This window comes from Antedon bifida, chromosome 5, assembly GCF_963402885.1.
Source record: "Antedon bifida chromosome 5, ecAntBifi1.1, whole genome shotgun sequence".
Classification (NCBI taxonomy): Eukaryota; Metazoa; Echinodermata; class Crinoidea; order Comatulida; family Antedonidae; genus Antedon; species Antedon bifida.
Genome location: NC_136230.1, coordinates 8,176,309 through 8,199,046, shown reverse-complemented (window position 1 = coordinate 8,199,046; position 22,738 = coordinate 8,176,309). Strand labels below are relative to the sequence as shown.

At 31.4% G+C, this 22,738-nt stretch overlaps 1 protein-coding gene across 1 annotated transcript in view; it reads right to left on the bottom strand.

Moving 5' to 3' along the window:
• LOC144843819 (uncharacterized) overlaps positions 1–22,738 on the bottom strand; it is a 67,042-nt gene that overhangs the window by 5,684 nt on the left and 38,620 nt on the right. The window lies entirely within an intron of this gene.

The window sequence follows — 22,738 nt, the reverse complement described above, 5'->3', positions numbered from 1 at the left end:
AACTATAAATAACAGTGGTCTTCCCAGTACTTCTCTGGTCTTTAGAGATTTGTTCCTTGTATATGGACCACTATTAATCATTTTAAATGAAAAATAAATATCTAATCTATATTATACAATTTGTTTTCAAAGCTTCAACAGAAATATTACAAATATTGATAGAAACTTTGGACCTTTGAATGGTACAGGGTACAATAACTGACCTATGATAAATGCTTACAACTATGTAAAAATCAATATAAACCTAAAGATAACTGTGCAATACTCTGCAGTTATTGATAACAAGGAACACCATTAAAATAAAACAAATTATTTCCACTTCTGCAATCAAATTAAAACAAAACTGTTTGTTTTGTTTTGTTTTCATTATACAAAATCACACCTAGTCCATTAATATATTTCGTAGATGTTTCGTTTCCTTTTTACAGAATATAATAGCTCTTGCAATTTATGCTTTTGTAATCTAAAACACACTAGGCCCTACTGTATCCCATTCCATGACTATTATTTGCACGAATAATAAAAAGAGCCAAGTTGTATAGGGGTGATTTAGTGTTGGGGTGACGTGGACTAACCATGCTTGTCGCAAAATTATAATAATAAATAAAATATATAAGAAATAAATTATAGATATAATTTAAGTAAGTAAATATATAATTTCACGTAACTTTTTCATTTTATTTATATTATTTTAAACTCCTAAGAATTTTATATTTTCAATTTGTTTTTGTTTCATTCCTAAGCATTAGGAATAATAGCCGCCGGATCTGGCCTCTTTGTTTATTATACATATAATGAGTGCGATGGTACAAATAATTTCAGAAGGTGAAAGATGAAATTGTATTTTCATGTGGCGAAGCCCGAGTAAAAATAGAATTTCATATTTCACCAACTTATTTTTACCATCGCACAAATATAAAAACATTATTTGTTTTTGTTTTACATCTAAGTAGATTCTTGTCATTGCCAATAATATAATATAAGATATTAATATAAAATGTAGATTAATAATATTGAACAGGTCGCATTTTAAAGCTTCGAGTGTTTATCATAAGATTTTATGATGACAGAGAACATAAAACATGTATGTACATGTAGGCCACGAAACATTTCTTTTAATGTTTCCTGGTAGTGTGAAACAGAATAAAACGTCCATTAATGATATAGAACTTCCTACCTACATTAGGCCTACACTATATACGTCTATACTCTATTCAATAGACCAATTCCCCTTTGTACGACGTTTCATTTATTGGCGTCATGACGCTGAAATGGTGGTAATGTATTTTATATCAACAGAGCGTAGTGGTTGTTTGAAAATGTGTAAAATATGTAATTGCAGTAGATGTAGGCCTAACCGACTATGCTATATGACTATAGATAGAGTGAAACGAAGAGGATATGGTTGAATTCAACATACCTTAAAGTCTTCCTACAGCTAGTTACGTTACCTTGGAGAGTACAACGGAAACACAATTACATACTCAATAATGTTTTACTATGCCTACAATATAATGAAACGCAATAATCGTCAACGCATGCTTCTGTGCGTCAACTAAACATTATGTTGACTTACCTACTGTTTTTTTTTCTCTTTTGTGGCGCAAACACCACTTTTATTCACATTCATATTATCTCATATTACATAAAATCGTATTATTTAACTTGTAAATGTCGTTACAGTTCATAAGTAACATTTTTACCTATATGAATTCTGTATTACTCCTTTTTTCATTAATTTTCTTATATTTTTCTATACAATTGACAGGATCATCATTATCATCTATCCCGTTTTAAAATAGTTCACACATTTTCATTTGTTTGTTTTCATTTTACAACCCGGATTATACAATATATTTATATACATGATAAAAAGAAATAAAAAAACAATAATAGCTCAGTACCACCAGTAACCCGTATCACAGTAATTCCTTTTCTGATAATCGTATCAAATTAGAAATTATATTAACTTACCTACTGTTATATTACAATCCAAATGTATAACTTTTGGATTAGTGAATAGTGACGGGCTTGAACTATCATGGCACGTATCAGAATTTGAAGACCAGTGAAGAGTTAAACTAGAGGGTACTCCGAGAGTACAAACCTCCGCCTACTGTAAAATTCCCCTACATAAAATGCCCCCTGAATATTTTTTTTTTACATTTTTTTTTATTAGTTCTAAGTGTTAATATGTTAACTGCACACTACAAAGTTGTGGATGGCAGTGTGGTGTAATGGTTATGTATCTCTCACAGTTGAGATCGCTGGTTCAAGTCCCACTGAGGTTTTTTTTTTTTTATTATTTTTTAATTTCTTTTTTTTTAGTTTTTTGTGGACCTTGATCTTTGACCCTGACCCTTCAAAATTTAACCACAATTATATGATGTGTCATTGATCATTGTGGCTAAGTTTGGTGAGAATCGGATAAAAACTGTGGTTTCTAGGCAGTAAAATAGTTATTTGTTAGTTGTGACCTTGACCTATGACCTTTTCCTCTCAAATTCAAACTCGTCCGAGCTTTTGGGGCATAGATCATTGTTGCCAAATTTGGTGAGAATCGGATAAAAACTGTGGCCTTCATGCTGTTCACAGACACACACACAAACACACAAACACACACACAAACATACAGGGGTGAAAACATAACCTCCTTGGCGGAGGTAATTACATCTTCCCTGCCTAAACATTACCAATGTTTACTGAACCGAAACTTACTATCGATGACGCGTTTTGGAATGAGGTTAACGCGAATAGCCAAACAAACGAATATAACTTGTTTTTAAAACATTACCAATCAATAAACAAAACCATTCGGTTCATCGATTTTGTTTGCATAATTATTCAATCCGGGTCATAATAATCAATCAGCAAATGCACGGACTAATAATGGAGTTTTACGAATGCATCATGATATTAATTATAGAGAGACATTTTCGGTTTGTTTATGTATTGTTCCTGAAAAAAAACCCATTTTTTTTTGTGTGTTGAATGTGCCATTTTAATGTCACACAATAGTTCTTCACTTTGACCAAAAACTTTGTGATCGAAAAAAAAAAAATAGTCAAATTGGCTGCCAGCTGATGAGTTTTTAGTTTAATTTAACTGTTTAGTTTGTCATTTTATAAGTGAAAACATTATTTTTGGTTTTTTTTCTAAGGACGTGATAAATTTGATTAAATCAACAAAATGACACATTATTCGTCAAACTTGCTTGATGCGTGCAAGATCAGCTACTGTGTGTGCTCTTTTCTAATTTTCGATGAACTGTATACTATTACAGGCATATACATTTGTTTTTATTTCAATAATATTCCTTTCCAAACCAAATAAATAAAAACTTTTTAAGCAGCACAGACTACACATTTATTTACCATTTATAGCAATACACAAATATTAAAAGAAGAAAATAAGATGCATTGAAACAGTTTCAAGTGACACCATCACAAAAAGACATTTACTACACAAATGACTAGTCTAAGTAATAATTAATTGTAGATACGAAAACTAAACTTTATACTGAAATTCTGTCTTCAAAAAAATCATAAACATGTTGGGACTAACAGTATATACCGTAACTTTCTTATGTAGATTTAGCCGTGATCACCAACCTTTACTCTGTGTAATATGTAGGGATACCAGTTATCTACTTTTAAAACAAATTTAGCCGTAATCTTGCACTAAATTCAGATAAATTATTCACACTGAAGAGAGAATATAATGGGTGAACAGATACCTCTAAAACAGCTTCTTCCCCAAACTAGCAGGTAACCCTGCGTATCCCATTCTTCTAAACATGTATCGATACATCGTCCATATAGTAAAAATGTACACAAATATAAAGCTTTTAAATAATTTAAATAGATTGGATGGATTATAAGATTTCAAGATGTTAAATTATATTTGGCGGCTATTATTTCCCACTAATTGCATTATATAGATTTTAAAATAAGCTAAATTATTTAAAAAGTAAAATAGGTTGAATTTCTTCTGGAGGTGGAGCCTATACATTTATCTTACGCTACCATTTTTTTTACTACAACTAGACATAACTGTTAGAGAGATCAAACTTTTTAAAATTAACTAAATTCAGCCATCATGTATTTTATGGCATTTCGCAGCAAAAGCCTGTAAGATCTTGTGCAATTCTTGGTCTCTTCCAACAAACAATGAATCGCTTTTTACCTACAGCAACCTGATACGGTCTTTATATTCCTTTCTCTTACGTTTATATTCTTCAATCTCGTCTAGGCCAGTCTTGTTCTGGATACGATGGTATACTTCCTCCAGAAATGTAGTATCGTCCTCCGAGATAATCCCATTTTCGCAGAGTTTCTCAAACAAATCTAGTGGAGTTTTTATTTTATAGTAGTCAATCCTGACCAATTTGTCTTTTGAATGGAGTTTGACTTTCTTGAATTCTTCATCGACCATGCCATTATGTTGATCAGTTATGAATGCATAGAAAGGATTAACAATGTCAATGACGGCAATATTATCGATTTCATTATTTGACGCCATGATTAATTTCTCCTGTAAATATAAACATGTAATTAATTAACAAAACATGAAAAATGAAAATTAATAAATTAGACATTAAATAGGCCATTTTGCAGTTTTATTAAAGTTATTCACTTCTGTAAAAAAGACATAACTACCTCACTTATAAAAAGACAAAAGAAACGGTTAACTTTAACTAAAAGCCATTGTCTGACAGACAATTTAAGCATTTTTTTTGCTTTGAATTACATTTTTTCGGTCCAGTTTTAGGTCAAAGTAAATAAAAATTACGTGACATTAAAATGGCATATTCAACAACGAATTTGAAAACAAACATTTTTAGGGGGACAATATATGTTTAAGTAATAATTAATAAAATAATTACGAAATTAAAAGTAACTTACGCAACTAGTTTGTACAATGTATAATAGCAAATGATTTAATACTAACTTGCCCCAAGTCTGTAGTTGTTGTCTTTTTTATCTTTGTCCACCAGTCGGAGTTTCGATTTTTCTCTGAATACTACAGACTTGTAATATAGAAATCGATTTGCAGAACGCAAACATCAGATAAGAATGACGTAGTTCATAATACCGTATTGGCTATAGGGGGCGGGCGGTATGTAAATATGGATTTCGAATCAACCAATGATCAAACGGACATCATTTTGGTATGATCGAGACTGAACAACAATTTATTTATTTATTTTATAGAGTGAGTTTTTTTGTTAAGTTACATTATCTAGCCTAGGTCTCGTATGAGCAAACTGCCAAATAAAACGGCAAATAATAGGTACATATCACCAACATTCTATTTATTTATTTAGCTACCACGCAGGGCCGGCAGGGCCCGGTGACAATTAGTAAGATGCATTTGCAGGTACAGGATAAAACGTCCTAGGATTGTAACTTAGCAACCTATGGAGCACTAGGCCTACAGTTTATCATATTCTATTCAAAAGACCAATTCCTCTTTTACGACGTTTAATGGCCTCGTTATGCTGTAGGCCTAAGGGTAGTAATGTATTTTATATCAACAGAGCGTATACTTGATTGTTATTTAAAGTGTTGTTCCCCAAAAACATGAAAAATGAAGATTAATTAATCACTTCCGTAGAAAAGAAAAGTATGTTTTCACTTATAAAATGACGAAATAAATGGTTAAATTCAACCAAACAACCCGCCCAGTTCAAATTTTTGAGAAACTCAGATACCAGTTAGTAATACTGAGGAAGGCTTTGGCGATGTGACGGTCCAAATACCCAATAGGGTTGGTGAAATCTGTCCACAATAGGTTACTTTTCTGTCCATAATAGGTTACTTTCTGTCCACAATAGGGACTAGAGGGCGCTGTTGTTTGTCCATAATAGGTGACTTTCATAATTGGCTGTCCAAAATAGGTGACTTTTTGTCCACAATAGGCGAGTTTATTGGAGTAGTGCGCCATCCATTGTGTTGTCCATAATAGGTGATTTTTTTGGCGTACTCTCGTAGTTTGTTTCGCGAGTAGAAGTAATACTTTGCTTTCTCTTCAGACTTTGAGTTGAGGCTACCGACCTAGGCCTAGAGAGACTTAAATAATATACTAATTAGGCTAGGCCCTAGGCCTAATTAGTATATTATTTAAGTCTCTCTAGCCTAGGGGTCTCTCTAGCCTAGCTAGGCCTAGGGCCTAGTCCTGTTAGTTAGGCTACCTCTATACTATAGGCCTACTTACTACTACTAGCCTAGGGCTAGGCCTAGCTTACATACAGCAGCAGGGTACCTCCCTGCTTACAGGAATAAATGACATGGGCTCCATATTAGGTAGATATGTTTCCTACTACTAACAACTAGGCCTAGGCCCTAGCCTCAGTTATCTTGTTTGTTTGTTTTTTTATTATTTATAATATAATATGAATATATATACAGACTAACATACTATTTTACTCGTATTCGTAACTATATTGCCTATTCTGCAGGTCACTGGCGGACTAAGTGACTAGGCCTAGTCACTACTTAATACGGTCTTTTACTACTGCCACCGCTACTATACTTTGAAGACCGAAATCTTCAAATCACAAACATCTAGATTGCTAGATTGAACTATTAAAATTTTTGTTTTTTTTATTATTTTGTGAATGATCGAGTCTTATCCAGACAGTTCGGACAGTTAATAGGTTGGCAGTATAGTAGAACCAGAGCTAGTGTTACTGTGTTATTAATTATGTCATGTATTTAAATCTCACAAATTGTTTTCCCATATTTTTTGCGTGTATTACAGATTGTGTACAGTGTATCTTCTGATCAATGTTATAGTACAGTAGCATGGAAATGTCTATTAACTAGGGTAAGTAACAGATAGGCCCAACCTACAATTGAAGAAAAATACTTTACATATAACCCACTACATCTTTTAGGAGATTTTTCAATATGATCAAGATACTGTAAAATCCCAAAAAAAAGCCTATTTCAAAACAGTATTTGTTTGCAAAAGTAATCTCGAAAAGGAAGATACAAATGAGACAAACTGAATATTATCAGTACCGTAGTAGAAAAACATACTGACAATACATTTGAAATGTTCTATTCATTTGCTTTGCTAGGAAAATAAACGTAGATATTTCTTTGTTTATTTCCATTCATTATAAACATTACAATCACCATACAAAGAATAGATAAATCCACTAACAAATTCATGCAGAAAATATTTCAAAATTTAATTAAATGTTATATTATTAAAGCATTCATTCAATAAAGCCTTTATCTTTAAACATTTAATATAAGTTTTTATATAGTGAGTATGGTAATAATTTACTCTGACAACTGGCATAAACATAAATTTAGTAAAACAATCCTACATATCTTTTTTTTAAATGCAATAAAATATTTAAACATAACTGTGTCCCACCATACAACATGACAATTACTAAGATTGAAGTTACTTGCATTATACAATACCTAAACATTATTATAGTGTTTAACTATTTCCTTTTTTTATTATAGGCATACAGATGTTTGATATTCTGCCCATATATCCTGCTGAAATACTTATAGTAATAAACATAATAATTATGGTGTATTTTATTTATCTTTGCTATTTTTTAAATTGTAGTTTAACCATATTTTTACACTTTTAAAATTAATATAATTCAGTATTTTTGAATGTGATTTAGATTATGAATAAATTTAGAATACAGAACAAAATTGTTGATTGTACACTGCGTGTATGTAAACTGGATTTATTGTCGTATTTCTAATGATTCAAAATAATATTTATTTTGCTTCATTATTAAAGATGTATTGTCCCTCAAAAACATGAAAAATTAATTCAATCAGACTTTGAATATGTTATTTTGTAGTTTTAATACAGTTAATCGAAAAAAAAAACGAAACAAAAATAATGTTTTCACTTGTAAAATGACAAAATAAATAATTAAATTCAACCAAAAATCCATTGGCTAGCAGCCAATTTGACCATTTTTTGCTTTAAATTACATTTTTTTCAGGTAATACATTTTTTTTCAATCTAATTTTTGGTCAATGTGGATAACTATTATGTTACAATAAAATGGAATGGAAATTTTTTTTTAAGAATTATTTTTTCAGGGGGACAATACATCTTTAAACATTAAAATTGATTCATTTAATTAAACAACAATATAATAAATGGATGAGAACTGCTGCTGTTGATTGACTACTGACTGTGATGATTTGTCATGGATTTTGAAACAAGGGACGACCTAAAATGACGAAATGAAGTGCTGAACTCTTTTGCAATAATAAATTGATAAAGTTGATTTTTATTATTACTGTTAACAAACAAACAAAATTAACGGTAAAGAGAAAACATCATATATCTATATAACCTATGTGGACTATCATTAGGAATTAAAGGTATAAAGGTATAAAAACTAAAACAATAGGAAGATTCAAATGTTGTAAGCCTACATATTTACAAAAGGAATGGAAAACCCAAAGATGAAATGAAAAGCTGTTGTCAAGCGTCTTTAACTCCTATAATTTGTAAGATTGTTGAGAAATTGCTTTGATGTATCTAGAATAATATAATAATATACTAATTACATTTTTTCAGTTTGGAATTAAACAAATGTATAATATTGAACTTTTACTTTCTAAGGTTTTCATTCATGGGCACAGTTAAAGGCTGTAAACATTTTAATTTTTGTTTTCTTGACTTTTCTTCTGCACTGGACGGTGTCTAATAAAAAGAACTTAATAACTCAGTAGCTGTTGGTGAAAACACCAATGGATTACAGATTTTATTTCAAATAAAGCGCAAGTCAAAGTTGGTGATATTGTAAATAATATTTCTTCTTTTTTAATTTGCTGATGATCACACCTTATCACGTCCTATAAAAATAATGATTGTATAATGCTTCAAATAGATTATATTTAATTGCTAAATGAGCAAATGTCAACAATCTTAAATCCTGTACAATGTGACATAATATTCTCTCAAACTATTTACATACACACTGTAACTTAGTGAACATTGTCTGATTCTTGAGTAATTCCAGTTAACTTGTCTTTACGTCTTGTTACATGCATTATATAAAATATGTCTTGGTCAAGTTGAACAAAGCTCTATTACTCCTAGTGGTTAGATTGTAGTGTGGGCACCATTTGAGAAATATTATGTTTAGAGAATAAAAAGTATACAAAGGAAAACAACAAGGAAAGTGATTTTAGACACACTTGGGACATAGGGCCTACCTTATTTTTATAGTTTGAAAGTGCTAGAAATATTACCTATTGGTTGATTGATCACTTTATTTCAGAATAACAATTTCATACAACAATTAAAAAAAAACCGGAAAATCACACTTTAATAGGACTTTTTCTCTCAAAACCTATTTGAAGACTCTATTGAAGACTTGTTTGAATTACATTTAAACTTTTATTAGGATTTAAGGTGTTGAAGGGTTACTATAGTTTTTTTGGTTTTGTTGGAATTCAAAAGGCAATTCATAATTCTTCTCTAAAACTATGGGAGCAAATACTAAATGGCAAAGAATTTTAATTTGTTAAGGTTGCTCTAACAAATGTATGTGTAGTCTTATTCGTTTTACAATTGTATAATTTTCTTGTATAATAGGCCTAATACTAAACATACTGGTGGCCCAGGGTCTTGAATCTGCGACTGGAATAAAGCAATAAAAAATGAATGAATACAATAACTATGGCTTTTATTTTATGTTAGTTTACATATAAATAAAAAATACTAGTGTAAAAATGTCATTCTGCAACCATAACAATGACACATTTTTACAGTATAATAATTACATTGAAACACCAATACATTAAAAATAACAGTTTACATTCTCATTATCTTAAAAAATAAAACATCTTCAATATTAGAGTATTAGAGCTATGGGGTATTTTTTATTTTTGTAAAAGAACGGGTGGGTTGGGTGATTTATTTAACTATGGAAAGTTGCATAATGTCTGTCCGTACTAACATTAAAACCTAAAATGAAGTTCAAATTAAATTATTTGTTGTTTAAAAAGTTCGTGTAAAGACTTCGGGCGTGACGAAAATGAGATAATGGATACTATTTTCACTTATCTCTGTTTGAGTTGAATTATTTATTAAGTGAACAAAAAGTAACTTGTAGACTACATAAGCTTATCCAACCTGGTCAAAAACGTATTATTTAAAGAAAGTTTAACTGCGGCAAACTTAACGGATCGTGGTAGATCGTAGTTACCAATGTATATGAAATACATATATAAATCCAAAGGCAAATTACTGAAAAAATGACAATGCTGTGGGTATCAGTGGCTGGATCTCAATGGAGATACAAAAAAGCGAAAAGCTAAATCAAAACGATAAAGTAAAACAGCCATAAAAGTTAGCAGAGCTTTCGGGCAACACTAGCCCTTCATCAGTGCAAGTGAAATATATATCTCGGTTGGGGCGACTTTTTCTCATTCTCACAGATTTCCTCATCTTTATCGTTTCAAATTAATTAATTAAATTTCAGTATATCACCGGGCGGTTTAGAATTAATGTTCTTTGCCTCTTGAGTTTATATATATATATATATATATATATATATATATATATAAATCCAAAGGCAAATTACTGAAAAAAAATGACAATGCTGTGGGTATCAGTGGCTGGATCTCAATGGAGATACAAAAAAAGCGCGAAAATATAGCATTGCAGCATTGTCATTTTTTCAGTAATTTGCCTTTGGATTTATTATATATATATATACAATTATATCGAGTTTAAACAATACCATGAAAGCCCCAGTGGTCTAATGGTTAGGACAACTGCATATCAAGCAGACGGTCCGAGTTCGAGTCTCGGTTGGGGCGACTTTTTCTCATTCTCACAGATTTCCTGATCTTTATCGTTTCAAATTAATTAAATACATTTTAGTATATCACCAGGCGGTTTAGAATTAATGTTCTTTGCCTGATGTGTTTATATATACAATTATATATATATTTATAGCATCATATGCATTTAAAAGGGGATTGAATAGACATGTGAGGACTTTAAGGAAGACACGATTGGGAAAAAGAAAGCTAAGACACCATCTCAAATAACCAGTTGCAACGCACCTTTTTAACAATTTTGCATTTGGTGCTCTAACCCGTAGTTAATAATCATCCTGTTATACAAGTCCAGAGTTTTAGCACCGCATGATAGAGATGTGATGAGGAATTCTTCGTGCCTGTAATTTTCCATCAGATATTATTTCATACGGGGTATACAGTTGGTGGACTCAATTTTCATGACAGAATTTTCCAAAGCTAAGATTTTTTCCATGACGTACCGTATATTTTGCGCACGTAAGACTGGTCCATTTTAGAAGATTTGTAGGTAATTAAGAGCGTTTTTAATTGTAGAAAATTATTCTTTTTTCCTTGATTTCGTCTGTGGAATAACGACTTTTAAAAATCGACAACCGTCAATATAGGCCTACTGTTTTATACTATTTGAAGAATACAAATAAAAAAAAAATAGTAATAATAATTACCCCTTCCCCCTTTGTACAAAAATAGTTTGGACTTAAATGATCTGCAACCTCGTGATTTGTCTCTCCATGTTGCACATTGCATCAATAATAGCAATATACCATACTGCGTTTCTGTCAAGAAAACACAAAAAGAGCTGGTATATTTTATATACGTTTGTTCGAAGATTTATCTCTGTTTCACTTCATTGTTACGTCTTGCCACCATCAGACTTTTTAAAAGTTATAACGTCTGAAGGGTTTTTATTGAGGTCCTCAATTTGTTTGTGACGTCTTAAATAGTCAAAACGAGTAATTTCTTTTGGAGCTCTTCAATGTATGTGTACTTTACTGTGGCATCTGAAATTGCCACCACCAGAAGTTTAAAAAAAGTTATTATAACGTCGTAAGGTTTTTATTGAGGTCTTCAATCTATCTATGACTTCTGAAATAGTCAACGCGAGAAGTTTTTCAAATATATCTGTACTTTACTGTGGCATCTGAAATTGCAAACATCAGACGTTTCTAAAAGTTATTATAACGTCTGGAAGGTTTTTATTGTGATCTTCAAGAAGCTTTTCCTGGAGTTCTTCAACCTATCTGTACTTTACTGTGACGTCTGAAATCGTCAACGCGAGAGGCTTTTTGTGTTCAACCAGTGAGATTTTCCTTAAATTTAATGTGGCTACTGAAATCGTCAACGAGATATATTTGTATACAGATATTACTGCATTTAAATGTTTGTTGAGGTAAGTTACCCTTAATAATTACTTTTACTATTTCAAGATGCTTTTAGTTAAACATGTTTATAGTCTGATATAATACAAAATTTAGCCTGGTGTATTTGTAATATATTTTGGAATAAATATTAGAAACTTTATAACAAACTTTTTCAAAGAGAGACAAGCTAAAGCTAGGTTCTCACTAGGACGCAACGCAAGGACACAAGTCGCAATGTAAGTGAATTGATCAATCAAAAGCGATGGATTAATTCCACTGTCACTGTCATTGGTCAATTCTCTTACGTTGCGGCTTATGTCCTTACGTTGCGTCTTAGTGGAACCATGGAGGTATTAACCTCCATGGTTCCACTAAGCTTCAGAAAATTCGTACTACAGGTTATTGTAATTTTTGTATTAATACTTTTCTATATTGTTATGGCATTCTCCCATCCTTTACACATTTATTAATGAATTCTGATTCCAATATTATATATATATATATATAAATATTTATATATATATGTTGAATGCATTCATTCATTTTAAGTCATCAAATACTATTCAATATAGTCATACGGTATTTAGCTTACACCTTAGATTTGGAGATATGATGGGTATTGGCAAACTGCGCAAACACTGCGCAAACAACAAAAAAAGCTGCGCAAACCTCCTTCAAAACAATTAATATTGATAGAACACAACTACACCTATATAGGGAGACAATTTATGAGAAAAAAATTTGAAATTCCTTTAAGTTTGCCTTTTTTTGGGTGAAAAACTTCAATTTTTGGGAAAATTTCTGATTTCACAGCGCAAACAACAACAAAAGCTGCGCAAACCTCCTTTAAATCAATTAATATTGATTAAAACACAACTAGACCTATATAGGGAGACAATTTATGGGGAAAAAAATTGGAAATTCCATTAAGTTTGCCTTTTTTTGGATGAAAAACTTCAATTTTTGGGAAAATTACTGATTTCACAGCTCAAACCCCCCAAAAAAGCTGCGCAAACCTCCTTCAAACCAATTAATATTTATTAGAACACAACTAGACCTATATAGGGAGACAATTTATAGGGAAAAAATTTGAAATTCCTTTAAGTTTACCTTTTTCTGGGTTAAAAACTTCAATTTTTGGGAAAATTACTGATTTCACAGCGCAAACAACAACAAAAGCTGCGCAAACCTCCTTCAAAACAATTAATATTGATAGAACACAACTTAGAACTACATAGGGAGACAATTTATGGGAAAAAAATTTGAAATTCCTTTAAGTTTGCCTTTTTTTGGGTGAAAAACTTCAATTTTTGGGAAAATTACTGATTTCACAGCGCAAACCCCCCAAAAAAGCTGCGCAAACCTCCTTCATAAGAATTAATATTGATAGAACACAACTAGAACTATATAGGGAGACAATTTATGAGAAAAAAAAATTTTAAATTCCTTTAAGTTTGCCTTTTTTGGGTGAAAAACTTCAATTTTTGGGAAAATTACTGATTTCACAGCGCAAACAACAAAAAAAGCTGCGCAAACCTCCTTCATAACAATTAATATTGATAGAACACAACTAGAACTATATAGGGAGACATTTTATGGGGAACAAAATTGAAATTGCTGTAAGTTTGCCTTTTTTTTTAGGAAAAACTTTTAATTTTTTGGGAAAATTACAGATTTCACAGATTTAAAGGTTTGCGCAAACCCCCAAAAAAGCTGCGCAAACCTCCTTCAAATCAATTAATATTGATTAGATAACTAGAACTATATAGGGAGACAATTTATGGGAAAAACAATATTGAAATTGCTGTAAGTTTGCATTTTTTTGGGGCAAAACCAATTAATTTTTTGGGAAAATTACAGATTTCACAGCGCAAACCCCAAAAAAAGCTGCGCAAACCTCCTTCAAACCAATTAATATTTATTAAAACACAACTATAACTATATAGGGAGATATGTGAAATCTGTAATTTTCCCAAAAAATTAATTGGTTTTGCCCCAAAAAAAGGCAAACTTACAGCAATTTCAATATTGTTTTTTCCATAAAATTTCTCCCTATATAGTTCTATTGTTATGTTATGAAGGAGGTTTGCGCAGCTTTTTTTTGTTGTTAATTACGCTGTGAAATCAGTAATTTTCCCAAAAATTGAAATTTTTCACCCAAAAATTGTCTCCCTATATAGTTCTAGTTGTGTTCTATCAATATTAATTGTTATGAAGGAGGTTTGCGCAGCTTTTTTGGGGGGTTTGCGCTGTGAAATCAGTAATTTTCCCAAAAATTGAAGTTTTTCACTCAAAAAAAGGCAAACTTAAAGGAATTGAAACATTTTTTCCCCATAAATTGTCTCTCTATATAGGTCTAGTTGTGTTTTAATCAATATTAATTGTTTTGAAGGAGGTTTGCGCAGCTTTTTTTGTTGTTTGCGCTGTGAAATCAGTAATTTTCCCAAAAATTGAAGTTTTTCACCCAAAAAAAGGCAAACTTAAAGGAATTTCACATTTTTTTCCCATAAATTGTCTCCCTATGTAGTTCTAAGTTGTGTTTTAATCAATATTAATTGTTTTGAAGGAGGTTTGCGCAGCTTTTTTGGGGGTTTGCGCTGTGAAATCAGTAATTTTCCCAAAAATTGAAGTTTTTCACCCAAACAAAGGCAAATTTAAAGGAATTTCAAATTTTTTTCCCTATAAATTGTCTCCCTATATAGTTCTAGTTGTGTTCTAATAAATATTAATTGGTTTGAAGGAGGTTTGCGCAGCTTTTTTGGTTGTTTGCTTTGTGAAATCAGTAATTTTCCCAAAAATTGAAGTTTTTCACCCAAAAAAAAGGCAAACTTAAAGGAATTTCAAATTTGTTTTCCCATAAATTGTCTCCCTATATAGGTCTAGTTGTGTTCTATCAATATTAATTGTTTTGAAGGAGGTTTGCGCAGCTTTTTTTGTTGTTTGCGCTGTGAAATCAGTAATTTTCCCAAAAATTGAAGTTTTTAACCCAAAAAAAGGCAAACTTAAAGGAATTTCAAATTTTTTTCCCCATAAATTATCTCCCTATATAGTTCTAGTTGTGTTCTATCAATATTAATTGTTTTGAAGGAGGTTTGCGCAGCTTTTTTTGTTGTTTGCGCAGTTTGCGCAGTTTAGCAATACCCGATATGATGATGAGTGTCTAAAAACTCTAAAGCATTGGGCCTACATTAATTTTATTTCCTCGTATGCACATACAATATACTGTAGGCCTACATTCTTTTTGCATCATGTAATTGTAATGATATAACAGCAATTGTATTCTATTTTGTAATTGATTTCAATCTTACTTTTAAAGATAGACAATTTAGTATTATTTATTTTCATACAGTTATTATTATTTACTAATTTTAAATTACTCATATATTCATTTTAATGATACACAACCAAGTAGGCTACTTAGGTATATTAGTATTAATTTCTGTGATAAAAACTTCTTTTTAGGGTACTAAACTCCCAAACACCCTAATTCCAGCACAAACCTCCAAACCACATAATATTGATTTTATTATCAACAAATGGTGAAAGTTTTTGGGGGTGAAACAGGTATTACAGTGCAAAGAAAAACAAAACATGTGAAAACCATTTTCAAACCACTTAATATTGATTTTATTTATTATATCACAACTTGGACTATAACACAAGACAATTTATCGAAAAAAAGTTGACATTGGTGAAAGATTGCTGTTTGTGGCAGTGTAAAACTAACATGTTCATTTTAAATACAGATATTATGCCTACACCAACAAACACAGCAATGACATAGATATAACTGGAAATTCCATTACTCACTTATCACAAAAACAAAAATGTATATAATAATATAGTACTATAAAAATATAAAAACAATAATATATAACACAACCTAAAAATTATGGTTCATAAAATTAACTTCATTACTAATGTTTAAAAGGTGTCTTATTATTATTTCATTTCATTATTAATTATTTTTATTGTTTATTGTGCCATTACCAAATTACATATAAAAAATTGAAACACTAGGTGTTACATTTACAGAGTTATAATTGTTTCAAATTAATTGCTTAAAGATGTATTGTCCTCCAAAATCATGAAAAATAAAGATTTTTAAAATCTGACTTTGAATAGGCCATTTTGCAGTTTTAATGAAGTTGTTCACTTCCATAAGAAAAAAAACGGGGGAAAAAAATTATTTCACCTATAAAAAGACAAAATAAACAGTTAAATTACCCAAAAACTCATTGTCTTCCAGACAATTTGACCATTTTTTGCTTTAAATTACATTTTTCTCAGGTAAATAAAATTTTTTCAGACCCAATTTTTTGTGAGAGTGAATAACTATTATGTGACATTAAAATAACATATTCAACAAAAAAATTTAAAAAAATATTTTTTTAGGGGGACAATATATCTTTAATGAATTTTGTTTCTTTACTAGCCACATTTTAATTTATGTATATAATACAAATATGTATTTCTATACCTTGAAATAAGTTTTCAGGGTTTTCTATATACAATTTTATTAAACCACAAATACATACCATATCATTATATTCAATTACAGTACCTGGTTTAACAAATAAGCAAATGTGCTAAACCAAGTGATTTGTCTAAATGGAAAAAAGATATTTAAAAGTACCTTGATTTTAAATGCATTATGAAAAAAGAAACATTAATAACAACACAAATAAATTAAATAACAACATAATAATGTAATAATAACAACAATAACATGTATAACAACTTGGACTATAACACAAGACAATTTATCGAAAAAAAGTTGACATTGGTGAAAGATTGCTGTTTGTGGCAGTGTAAAACTAACATGTTCATTTTAAATACAGATATTATGCCTACACCAACAAACACAGCAATGACATAGATATAACTGGAAATTCCATTACTCACTTATCACAAAAACAAAAATGTATATAATAATATAGTACTATAAAAATATAAAAACAATAATATATAACAATTCATGTCTTTTAAAAAATAATTCTTTAGATATCTTTAACTGTAATTTCTCTCAATTTAAATGTATTATTAATGAAATTATTTAAATAATCTTTACATTTTTGTATACATTTATATTGGCTTATATTTTATAGTTTGTTATTTTATTTTCAACCTGTTATTGGTGTTTTACACTGTTGACTTGAAATAAAGAATAAATATAATAGTAATTGTATATCACTGAACAGCACAAACCTTTTCTAAACCACTTAGAGGGTGCCTGTAAACCCTTCCTGGCTCCCCAACTATAAATCCTACATTAAATGAAAAAGCCAATGTCCCATATGTAACAAAATTTCTGTCCTGTTTCTACGAAAATATCATTATCATATTTTTGAAATATGATATTTGTTTATAATGTATTAGCATATAGTACTTTAAAGAAGAAAACAAAAAATTAAATTGCGGTACCAAAACCCCAAAACTGCTATTACTTTAATTTTAATTGTTATAAGGTTTGCAGGGTTTAGCACTTTTTTAACCAAAAATGTAGTTTTTTTGGTTTAAATTGACATATAACGTTTTATTTTCTTTTATGTTGGTTAAATGGGGTTTGCCATGTTTTTTCGGATTTTTAAAAAAATACAGTAGTACAGAATACATAATTACTTATGCATCTATTCTAATTTGTAGCACATCATACCTAATAACAGAAATATGGTTTTGACATGGTATGGTACTCTTTCATTTCAGGTCCAGTAAAGATCAAGTGGCCAGAAGTTCAAGACATCTACAAAAATAGAAAATAGAATAGTTAATATTAATAGTAAACTAAGAAACCATTTCTAGGTTTATGCAATTTGATTCAACATAGTAAACATGGAATGTTTTGTTGACATAAATGTTAAATCACAATGTCCATTTTGTGAAAAAGTATGGGACAAAAAGCACAAATTAAAACGACACATACACCAACGTCATCTTCAACATTCAATTAAGTTTGAAAATTTTGATATCATACCATGTATGTTAAAACATGATACAGGATATAACCAAAGCAAAATAAGATCACATTATCATTGCCCCAAGTGTAGTGAAATTGTTTATAGAAAAGACAGAATGGTGTGTCATATGAAGAATAAACATGTAGGTCAAATAAGAAATGAAAATGAGCTTAAAAGCACTGTTGACAATGAAAAGAATCCAGAAAAGAATACCATCAATCAAAATATAAAAGTGGGTAAGCGAAAGAATGAACAAGAAACAGATGAAAACATACAAGCAAAAAAACCAAAACTTGATATGATGGTCAAATGCAATGGAATATGTGTTGATATCAAGCAGGGAGTTTTTCTTGTTCGAAAAAGTGTTCAAGGTGGTGTTAGTTATTGTTGCCATGTTCAAAAAACTAATATGGGCCCAAAAAGTGTATTACAATGTGAAGTTGAGGCTTGCTGTACAGCCATGGATGTAGCATCTGCTAGTGGATTACCTGTCTTTGAGTGTCAACACCTCCAAGAAGCTTCAAAAGCAAAATATATGTCTTTCAACAAATTAGATGAAGTGGTCCTTAACAATTTGTCATCTGCTGGCACATTCAAAGCATTAACATCATCTACAGTTGACAGATGTAAAGTTCTAAATGATTTATCTAAGGTTGATGAAACATTACCAGTTGGCTACTTTAAAAATGGGAGGTACATTCATCTGTCAGTTTACGATGGTGAACTACACCACTATTCAAAGCTTAAACGTGTTGTTTGTGTGTACGACACAAATTTAAAAGTAATTGACTGTAAATGTTGCAAGCGGAAAATCCCATGCGTACACAAAGGTATGTGTCTATGGCGTTTGACACAAGACAATGTACTAACCAACAAAAACATAGTTGAACCACTTCTCAGTCAGTCAACAGTAGAAGAGGAGGCTTCATATATCTACAGAGAAAAGAAATTTCCAACAGAAATCCAACAATTCATACCAAAAGATCAAATCTGGGCCAAACAGTTAATACCATCTGAAGAAAATTGTACAAAGTGTGCGGTTCCATTAGAGCCTCCAAAAAAGGCTTCCCGAAATTCACAATTACTAACAATGAAAGGGTTAAACACTGTAGAAGTGTTCTCTAAGAAATGTCCAAAATGTAGAATGAATTACCATTACAAAGATCACAGTGAGGGCATATTTAATTACAATAACTCCTTTCTACTTGGCTTTGATGTCTGCCTATGGATAAGATCAGGAATAAAGCACCATGTTGCTATTGGCAGCTTTGGAAATCAACTGAAGGATACTTTAGGTATACATGTAGAAAACAATACACTTATTAATGCATATTTAGCATTTGATGCGCAAACAGATCATCAGTATGGCATGAATTGTATAATATGCGGCCATTACCCTCCAATTATAGTTATGGATGTTAATAGGAAAGTTCATTTTAGAACAACTGTACCCAATATAAATGGAGAAGTACCAAGTGAAAAGGTCAATTGTGAAAATTTCTACAAAAACATTGATCTTCACATTATTGCAAGAGGACTCCTAAAACAAAATGAGAAAAATCCATTTCCTGTCGATGTAACTTACAGTAATTGGGCCCCATTTATTGGAACAGCAACAAGGAACAGCGAAATGATATATAACACAGAGTTCCGGAAAGTAAAACAGGATGGCAGTCTGTCAATTGATTGTAGAGACATGTCAGAAGAGCGTCTGTATGAAATGCTTCAGCAATCAACAATCAAAGAGGTGAAAAAAATTGCAAAGGGAATAAATCTAACTTGCAAAGGAAGTAAACTGGACATAATATGTAATATTCGGAATGCTCTAAACAAAAATTCCAGCAATTTTAACAAAATTATGAAAAGAATGTGGGGTTGTAGTGGGGGCATTTTAACCATGCATTGTCCCCATGGTGTAATATATGGTGTAAAGTTTGTTCTTCGAGCAGAAAGTCCAAGGGACTATACAGATATGATTCTATCAATGAAACACAAGCCCAACATTGTTATTCTAGATATGGCTCATATTGTTGCGAAGTTTGGAAATAACCATCATTACACTAACCAAACTGAACCAATGTTCACACCATTTAATGGTAGATTGGCAGAAGCAAGCAACAGAAACATCGAATTGGCAAAATCTAAGAAATTAAACGTACCCATGCCTTGGCTTAAGGGACAGCAGGGTGAACATAAACTAGGTCATCCAGTAACAGGACATACGGAACTATATATTTTGTTTGACCGGTTTCATGAGACCAATACTAAAGATGAAAAGGAGCTATTGCGGAGGGTAGAATTTGTTCCACAACTAAAGGCTAAATTAAATACACAGACAGCTGAACAATTCTATTCATATATCAACAAATCTAAACACTTTGTCAACGAAATGTCAATTGCAAATCATATATTCACTGTAAGAGCTATAATTAACATTCGGAATCAAACAATAAATACTGAGCATTACAATCAGTTAAACAAAATATTTGACCTGCCAACTGTAAGAGATCATCTTGGCTGTGTGAAGGTGTCTTTTATCTCACCATCAACATCTGAACCAAGTGAACCTACAATGAATGCCACATCAAGTGAACCTACGCCTACAACATCAAGTGAATATGCAATGCCCAAACAACCAAGTGAACCTACACCCACTACATCAAGTGAACATGCAATGCCAAAACAACCAAGTGAACCTACACCTACTACATCAAGTGAACATGCAACGCCAAAACAACCAAGTGAACCTACAACATCAAGTGAACATGCAACGCCAAAACAACCAAGTGAACCTACACCTACTACATCAAGTGAATATGCAACGCCAAAACAACCAAGTGAACCTACAACATCAAGTGAACATGCAACGCCAAAACAACCAAGTGAACCTACACCTACTACATCAAGTGAACATGCAACGCCAAAACAACCAAGTGAACCTACAACATCAAGTGAACATGCAACGCCAAAACAACCAAGTGAACCTACACCTACTACATCAAGTGAACATGCAACGCCAAAACAACCAAGTGAACACACAATACCTGCTTCCAGGATAAAATGGTGGATACAAAACTTGCAACTGAAAGACTATCACAAAGAACAAGTTTCCAATCTAAATATGGAAGTTGATGACATTGTTATGAATGCAGCCAACAAAATATTAAAAAACAATTATCCAAATGCTGGTGGCCTCCAAGATACAATCCTGCAAAAAGACCTAACAAACATGTTAAGTATCAGCCCTTTTATCCAGTTTGTAAATCTTAGGAACTCTCACTGGGTTACAATCTCTAATTCATCATGGTCTAATGTTGACAACAATTGTAATGTTGATGTTTTTGATAGCTTGCAAGAACTAAATAATTACAACTATCCACTAGAACTTACAGATGTTGCTTGCAAACTACTTCAACCATTAGTGCCAACACTTAATTTGCATGTACCTTCAATTCAACAACAGCCATATGGTAGTAACGTCTGTGGTCACTTCGCCATTGCTTTTGCTGCTGCCCAGTGTGCTGGCAAGGACCCATCTCTCCTAAAATTTGAAAGAAATGAATATGTCATAAGAAAGCAACTTGTAGAAAGGCTAGAGAAAGGTGATTTGAGGGGATACCTCGAGATCGGATACAAAGAACAAATTCTGACTCCCTCCCAGATGATAGCCGTTCAATTGAACATCTGTTGCAACACCCCAATCCATGAAAACACTATAAGTTGTTTAGGATGCAAGAAGCACATACACAAACATTGCACAACACAATCCATGTGCAAGATGTGTTTAAAAAAAAGGGAAAAATATAATAAAATAGAACAAATAAGGACTGAGGCAAGGATTCAATCTGCAAAGGAAGATCAGGTTTTACTACGAGAAATCCACTCATTATACAATTATATCAATTCCATAGTTTTCATGGGAAAACTTCCAAGTGCAAGAGACCATGTTTTTCTAGGACCATTGGAAAAAAATGAGAATGGGGTATGTATCTCATTACACAAGCACAGAGGTTCCACTACGTCCATAATCAAAATTGACAGCACCTCAAGGTCATGGACACAGCTATTAAACACAGTTGCACATGAAATGATTCACATGAAGATACATTTAGATGGAGTGATAGATGACAGGGCACATGGAAAAGTGTTTTTGAAAACTGGAAGGCAAGCTACAACAATCATTAATAAGCACACCAATTCACTACCTGGTAGCTTCAAGGGACTTTTAATTGATCGGATAGTTGCTTTTCAGTAATATTTCAAAAGGACTGTACAGAACTGTTTAGAGTTGATCATATGGGATATAACTGTACAGATGGGAGATTTTTCACATTACTGATAGGCCTTCATATTCATTATAATTTTGTAAATTAAAAAAAAATACTTCTAGCCTCGATTAACAATCACTTTTCAGATATTGAAACTACAGTATTAAACTGGTATGCCAATATTTTCATTATTGTGGCATATATTATGGTAACACAGATAAAATCAATTCACCTCTTAATTAAGGCTCATCTTATAAAAGAAACAAAATTTTTTATTAATCAATGAGAACTAAAAATTAGGATACTAATTTTGTAATCAAACT